Below are 8,489 nucleotides of genomic sequence, written 5' to 3'. Positions count from 1 at the left end.
TATGTTGTTTAAGGAAGTCCAGAAAAATTAGAAATTATTATGAGAAGTCATGATAAAAAATATAATAAAAAGAATCAAAAGCTATTATGTTAAGAAATTTTCTTCCTGAAAATTGTAAGTAATATATGTATAGACAGTAGATACCCCTATATTGTGGTGTCTTGATAGCTATTCTGTATTTTTGTTCCTTGTTTTAAATGTAAACTACTCACCCAATCTTAAGTATTCATTTACATAACTTCAACACCTATTAAGTAAATGCAGTGATAGTAATAGTAATCGTACTTAAAATAATGAGATAAAGCTGAAGGGATTTATCATGTGACTGAACATTCTAAAATTCTTCAAAAAAATTCTTTTACTTTAGCACTCTAAGCGTGCTTGACTACAGTCGGTCATTTTGGTATAAAAATTGGAAAAAAATGGGAACATTGATGTTCTCTATTTTTCCTGATAAACTGTTCAAATTTTCAGGGAATGGGAGAAGGAGGAAGGGGAATTTGCAAAGATTTATTTGTGGCAGAAAAATTTGTGTAATGTGCCACCATTTACGTTCCAATACGTATGGAACAGACAACATTTAAAATTTCAAATTTCTCTGAAGAAACAGGTACTTGCAGTCTTTTGACACAGAAAGAATGCTTAGAACCATGCTACTTTCTGATAAATGTAACTGATAAAGAATTAGTGAAGTAATATTACAGTTATCTCAGTGTAAATCTTCAGTGTTGTATTTTATAAGCCCCTGCTTAATCCTGTTCCACAAATGTTCAAAAAATTTTACAGTAAAAATTCCAATTATTTTATTAGCTTTCAATGTTCTCTGTCAAGATCATGCAGTTGATCTGCAGTGATATATTTCTTTTTAACAGTCACAGTAAGAAAAGTCTTTAATCCTAAAATTGCTTAGATACCTCTCTACAGAGGGTAAAACCATTTGATCAGCAAATCCAGTTTGTGAATAATTATTTTTTTCCTGATACATCTCCAGAACAATGCAAAACTGTCTATTTTAAACTTATATATTTGTTGAAACAAAAGCTATTTCTTGATATCTTTACTACAAACATATGCTCAACATGTTATTTCATTCACTATGTTGTAAAGCAACTGTTTTGATATGAGGACATGAATAAAATTACCAAGTTTCGTATTTCAAAGTTAGAAACAATTTATCTCTAGCCCTAGAAACAATTTATCTTCAGCAGATCTTTTTTGTATGGTTCCTTTTGGTATAATTGTTTCAAAAGATTGCATATAAAAGTGTTTACCATTAAATGACACTTTTGGACAGAGTTTAGTGGATGTACAGTTTGCAGCAATCTGAACTCTTATAACTTAGAGATGTAACTCCTTCATTGCACTAATTATTCCTCTATTTCAAAGTGGAAACACTTGCAATACTCTTAATTTTTCTACCTTAAGTACATTACCTCTTCACTTAATCAGTTTCTTTTCCTTCTGTCTTCTCCAGCTTGTTAGTATTTCAGGTGCGAGCAAGAAAGGAATGTGAATTTTTTTAAATCAACATGAGCAATTACAGTTCTGTTAACCAGGGTGGGACATTTGTTCTTGCAACCAAAACTTTTCTTCATAATTTTCTGCAACAGGCATTTTGTTTGTTTGATTCATCTTTCCTTGTACAGCCAAATAATGCATTTGCCTAATTCTGCAAGATATTGTGGGTGGTCGGCACCATTCTTCAGTTCTCACTAAGGAAGAAGTGAAGAGGACCGGAGATACTGTCATGAAAGTTCATAGCCTGCAGGGTCACATATATGGGAAGTAAAACAAAAGATCTGTCTTCCCAGAAAAGTTACTCAGTGAGGAAAGATTAAAAATAAATTAAATAAAGAAAAACAACAACAAAAAAATCCTCACAAAAATTCCACAGCCAAACTTCCTTTGTCATGTTTTTTTGGACTTCTCACTTGGAAGCAAAAGCTGTGGTAACATTTTACCATGGATCGTTTAATCTTTTCCATGCAAAAGCAATACATACTACAATTGCTTTTTCTTTTCTTTTCTGGAAGCAGTTTTATTGTTTCAAAATGTTGCATATCTCCCTGTGTTAAATGAAAAGCAATAGACAATGTATTCTCTGACCTATGCTTTGTCTACCTTAACCAGGATGCTAGTGGTGTCCCTTAGGAGCCCAGACAGGAACCTCTCTCACTTAATATCCATGTCAACGACCTAGAGGATCTGACAGACGTAATTCTCAGCAAATTTGCAATGACAAAGTGTGAGTGAAGGAACAGTCAATACTGCTGAGGGCAGTGATGCCATCCAAAGTGACCTAAACAAGATTACAGGAATCTTATGACATTCATCAATAATGAATAGGAGATCTTGCAACTTGCCAAGAAATTCCTCTGGCAGCAATCCAATCTGGAGACTGACTGCAGGGTGAAGCTCTGCTGAAAAGGCTCAGGGAGTCTCAGCAGGCAGGGAGTCTCATGAGCAATCCATGTGCCCTGGAAGCAGAGGGTCAAAGGCATCCTGGGCTGGGTTAACAGGAATCCATCCAGTAGATTAAGGGATTGCCTTTTACTCAAGACTTGTTTGTCAGCACCTAGAATACTGTAACCAGTTTAGAAACCACAAAGGCAAGAAAGATGTTGATAAATTGTTTTGTCCACCAGTATGGTTGGAGACTGCAAAGCTTGTCTCATCAGGGTTTAGGGAGTCAGGGGTTTTTAGCATGGAGAAAAGACAACTTTGCAGTGAGGACTAAATGCCATTCACCCAGTGCCTGTGAGAATGGCCTCCAGAAGACAGATAAAAAATCTTTGCAGCAGTACATGACAAGAAACAGCAGACAAAATTCATAAAGGAGGGGCTCCAACTTAACACAGAGAGAATCATTTTCCCATTAATACAGTCACACAGTGAAAGTGTTTGCCAAGAAAGGTTGTTCAGTTTCCATTCCTGGAGGTTTTTAAGACACAGTTGGATAAAGCCCTCGGCAACCTCATCTGACCTCAGAGCTGACCCTGTTTTAGCAAGAGGTTGGAATAGAAACTTCCTGAGGTACCGTCCAGCCTGAATTACTCTATGATCATATAATACTATGATTCTATGACCGAGAATGAACTACTCCAATGGTCTGTTGGAAACTTTTTCTTACCATATTATTATATTCATGGTTATGATAACTGCAGTTTCCTGTTATTGCAGAACAGTCCAGCAGATTCTGAGCTTGAAATTGAAAAAAAAGGACTCTAAAGAAAGACTGAGTTTTATACATATATTTTAGCTCTGAGAACTTATAATTTTGCTTCTATCTAACATGAGTTATATAACCTTATCTCCTGAACAGAGAAGTGAATAGTAGAGATAGTAAAATAATTTTCACAAAATAATTATTTTCTGCAGAATATTTTTGCTCTGTCAAAATAGAAATATTTCATAAAGACAGTTTAAATGTCAGCACAATTCTGTCAGAACCTATCAGCTTTATTTATTACTCAAAGAGTCACAGCTACCAGACTCTAGAAGTCAAGGGCTGGAGGTATTTGTGGACAGTGTTTCCAGGAGAGTAACACACACAATGGGATTCTAGCTGTACACATCTTCTGTTGTAAGCACTAATGAAGCCTCTGAACTTTCAAAACTCTCCACAGAATGGAATCAAGTATTTTCTTAGCGACTTTCATAGACCTTTCTATGGCTAGGAAGCAGAACTGACAATATGCTCCCCTTTGGGATCCATATTACTGTATCAATTACAAGTGCTTTATAGACCTCCCAGAATGGTTGCATCTTGTTCATGTTGCAGGACACAACAGAATCATAGAATCATTTAGGTTGAAAAAGACCTTTAAGACCATAGATTCCAACAGCAGATGTATTATCAGTTCACTCTTTAAGGGTCTTAGGTGGGGAAGGATTTGGATGATGATAATGAGGATTTTTATCCTTTTTTTTTTCCCTAGTTCTTCACCTTTTGTGCTTTCTAAGGAAGCAGCAGATGAAAGCACTGTAAAGAGGCTACTGCTTTGTCATTAAGCACCGTACTCTAAAAGTTTTGCATGTGAAGACGAAAAGCATTTTGTTTTGTTTTCTGATAACCCAGTCTTGGTATTTTGAAGGATAGAAAAGAACAGATAAGAGAAAGCACGTGGCACATTACTTTCTGTTGCGCCATACTTCTGTGCTGCATGAGGGTAGTGTTCAGATCTCATGCATCTTTCTCAAATGTAAGGTCAGTTGACAAAATAAAGCTAGCTATGCCATAGTCATGACATCCCATCTAGTCAGGTATCCAGCTCTTACCCACAGAGGTAACAAGAACCATGATAAAGGACAGAGTTACATGCAGCTGATTATTTTCATTGTAGTATTACTAAAGTATTTAATTTTCAGAATGAAAGCATAGAATTAGGGCATGAAACATAGAAATATAACATGTTACTACAGATATTGGATACCCTTATTATCATATGGATTTACATTTTGCAGTTATCTACAGACAAGGTCTTTCTGCAATTATGACTCAACATGTGGTAAATATATTGCTATTTAAAGCAATAACTATTTTATGAGGATCCACTACGTGCAAAACTGACTTAACCGTATAAATAAATGTATGTGTATATATATACCTCCACATATTACATATAAAAATATTATACTACATACAATATAATATATAAGCTACATATTATATACATATACTATGTTATATGTTATATGTTATATGTATTTCTGTGCCTGGCAAAATCATGGAGCAGATCCTCATGAAGACTCTCCTAAGGCACAGGGGGAATAAGAATGCATTGACTGGTGGTAACCAGCACAGCTTCACCAAGGGCAAATCGCGCCTCACCAATCTGGTGACTATTTATGATGGAGCTACAGATTCAGTGGATAAGGGAAGAGCAACTGACATCATCTACCTGGACTTGTGCAAAGCATTCGGCACTGTCCCGCATGACATACTGGTAACTAAACTGGAGAAATGTGGATTTGATGGATGAAACACTCACTGGATAAGGAATTGGCTGCATGGTTGTACTCAGAGAGTTGTGGTCAATGGCTCAGTGTCCAAATGGAGACCAGTGACAAGTGGGGTTCTCCAGGGATCGGTACTGGAACCAGTACTGTTTAACATCTTTTTCAATGACATGAACAGTGGAATCCATGCGCTCTCAGCAAGTTTGCAGACAACACCAAGCTGGGTGGTGCAGCTGATACTCTGGAAGGAAGGGATGCAATCCAGAGGGACCTGGCTGGGCTGGAGAGGTGGGCCCATGCCAACCTCATGAAGCTCAACAAGGCCAAGTGCAAGGTCCTGTACCTTGGTAGGGGCAATCCCAAGCACAGATACAGGCTGGGCAGAGAATGGCTCAAGAGCAAGAGAATGGCTCAAGAGCAGTCCCGAGGAGAAGGACTTGGGGGTGTCGGTCAATGAAAAACTCAACATGAGCCAGCAATGTGTGCTTGCAGCCCAAGAAGACCAACCGCATCCAGGGCTGCATCAAAAGAAGTGTGGCCAGTAGAGAAAGGGAGTTGATTCTGCCCCTCTACTCTGTTCTCGTGAGACCTCAACTGAACCTGGAGTACTATGTCCAGTTCTGGGGCCCTCAACATAAGAAGGACATTGAGCTGTTGGAGCAGGTCCAGAGGAGGGCCACGAAGCTGATCAGAGGGCTGGAGCACCTCCCCTACAAGGACCAGCTGAGAGAGTTGGGGCTGTTCAGCCTGGGGAAGAGAAGGCTCCGGGACAGCCTTATTGCAGTCTTCCAGTTCCTGAAAGGGGTCCTACAGGAAAGCTAGGGAGGGACCTTTTTACAAGGGCAGGTAGCAACAGAATGAGGGGTAATAGATTTAAACTGGAAGAGGGCAGATTTAGTCTAGATTTTAGGAAGAAATTCTTTACTGTGAGGGTGTTGAGACGCTGGCACAGGTTGCCCAGAGAAGTTGTGGATGCCCCCTCCCTGGAAGTGTTCAAGGCCAGGTTGGACAGGGCTTTGGGCAATCTGATCTAGTGGGAAGTGTCCCTGCCTATGGCAGGGGGGGTGAACTAGATGATCTTTTATGTCTCTTTCAACCCAAACCATTCTATGATTCTATGATATAGCAGTATAGTAGTAATACATAGTATATGTATAAAGTATATATGTTGTGTATATTATATATTGTACATATTTTGGGTTTCCCTTAAAAAACCTATGGAAAATCTCACCACCACTGGCTTGATTTTAAGTTACATGTGTGCATGGATATATATATAGTTTACTATTTATTATATAGTATATATATATGTGTGTGTGTGTACATCTATATATATGTATATAAATACACATATATGGTACATATATACTCAAAATCTTCTGGACATGTTTAGGAATGATATGAGACATCTGCCTTAACTGGTTCCTCATCTATACAGCTCCTCAGATTCCTTAATTGCTTTTGTCACTTTGCATTATTCTCTGGAGTCCATGGCTGTGCTGAGGGCAGTTGCCTGTTGTCCTGAATTTTTCTTGTGCTATATAATCTCTTTTTTAAAGAGCAATTGACAGTTCATCTTACCTCATTAAGATGTGGTAAGTATTAATTTCTTCATTTTTTATAGGAAAGTTCTGCACTCCGGGCCAAACATGTAATTTTTGCTTTTCACTAATGACAAAGTCCATCATCATCTTATTTTAGAATCACAGACATGACTGATATTGCACCATTAGCCTTTTCTAGATTTGGTCAGAGAAAATCTGTATCATGTTGACATAGTTTCAGCATCCAGAGAAGATAATAAGAGGGGGAAAGCACATTTACCTTACTGGAAATACCTTTTATTTAATCAGTCTTGCATCTAATATAGGTCCTCCTTCATCTTTAGCAATCTTAGACTTACTGATAGGCAATGTAAAAATAGCAGTAGTAAGTGTAGTTAGAGCTTTTCAATAATTTTCTCTTTGTCCATCACTTTAGAGATAAGTATTGTATTCTACGTAACATTGACAGCAGCAGACTGTCATGACTTTTTGCATGTAGTTTAAAAAATATTTTAAAAATAAAATCAGAAGTACACAAGTCTCAAAATATTTTTACACTTTGATGTTAGTTTAAGAGATACAATATATTAATTCTACCTTAACAAAAAAATATGTCATAGAAGTGCTATCAAAAGGCATGTAAATCATAGTTTTTAGCAGGTCATTAAAATAAGATGGATCCCGTGCACAATGATTTTGTAATTTACTGTCCCCGAGAGTTGCTATTCAGAACTTTTTTTGGATCAAAATACTTTTCAAACCAGGTAAGAAATAACTCTATGGATAAGAGGTGAAGGAACAAAAACTTTTACCAGGAAGTTAGTAGAGGTGAAATGAACAGTTTTAGCTTCTCTGAGGGCTCGGAAGACAAAGTCACATCAGCCTGATATTGCTCATCTGGTTTCAGATTCACTTATCAGAAATAACAACATTTACCTTGTTAACATAGAATATCAAACTATTTTAATCCTTCATATTTTCTCAGACTCCTTTTTTTTTCTTTTTTTTTTTTCTTTTTTTTTTTAGCATCTTTAGGGTTTCTTACCACTTTCCTAGCCTCAACTTATTTCTGAATGTACATTACTGAAAAGAAATAATCTGAAGGACTTGTTACTCAGAATGCACCACTGGGCATTCTCTTGGTGAGCTAACCATAAATGTGGTAATCCCCCATGGATTTATAAATTGAACTGATATATGGGATCAGAATCCTGTGTTATGCTTCTCTTACAGTAAAGTTTTTGCTTCATAATTTGAAGAGGTTGTTTTCATTTTTTGTTTTCCAAGTTTCTGAATTCTAGCACTTCACTAACTAAACTCTAATCACTGCAGAATGTGATGAAACTTAGATATAATCTCCTGCCAATTAAGTATTGGAAAAGAAGATGACTATATAATTTACCCCTACATAGAATCTTTTATCTTAGGAATAGAAATTATTTTATTGGTGCTAGGTAACTGGGATCAAAATCACTCTGATAAACTTTATGTGTAGTCTCAGAAATGTGGACATGCAGCTAAAGCATAAAATTCTGGATGCTAGTCAATGTGATATAAGATGTTACCTTAAAATGAACATGCAGGTCTTCTGATGGAGGTTACCTTCTCTTCACTCTGTTTGGTACCTATGGCACTTTCTACAAGTGTTTTCTTAATACACTTGAGACAAAAAAAGCATTTTGACCCTATCAGCCTAATCTGTCTGATTTGGCTTGATTTTGTATTCAGCAAAGTATGGAGCACTGACAAATATTCACTAGATACTTGACTAATTGCTAGAGAATTATATATGCCCTCAATATTCATAAATTTTCACAAAATGGTGAGACCTTCTTTTCAGAACTAGTGCTACACTTACTTCTGGTTTAGAAAACCAGGTGATTATGCTGACTTAGTTTCAGCATCAAGAAGATAATAAATGGGGAATACAGATACTTAATTCAAGTATTATTTATGCAATCAACTGTTCATTTAATATTGGTCCTG

Source organism: Mesitornis unicolor, unplaced genomic scaffold, assembly GCF_000695765.1.
Source record: "Mesitornis unicolor isolate BGI_N332 unplaced genomic scaffold, ASM69576v1 scaffold762, whole genome shotgun sequence".
Taxonomy (NCBI): Eukaryota; Metazoa; Chordata; class Aves; order Mesitornithiformes; family Mesitornithidae; genus Mesitornis; species Mesitornis unicolor.
The sequence above is the reverse complement of the archived record's forward strand: the minus strand, read 5'-3'. Positions refer to the sequence as shown.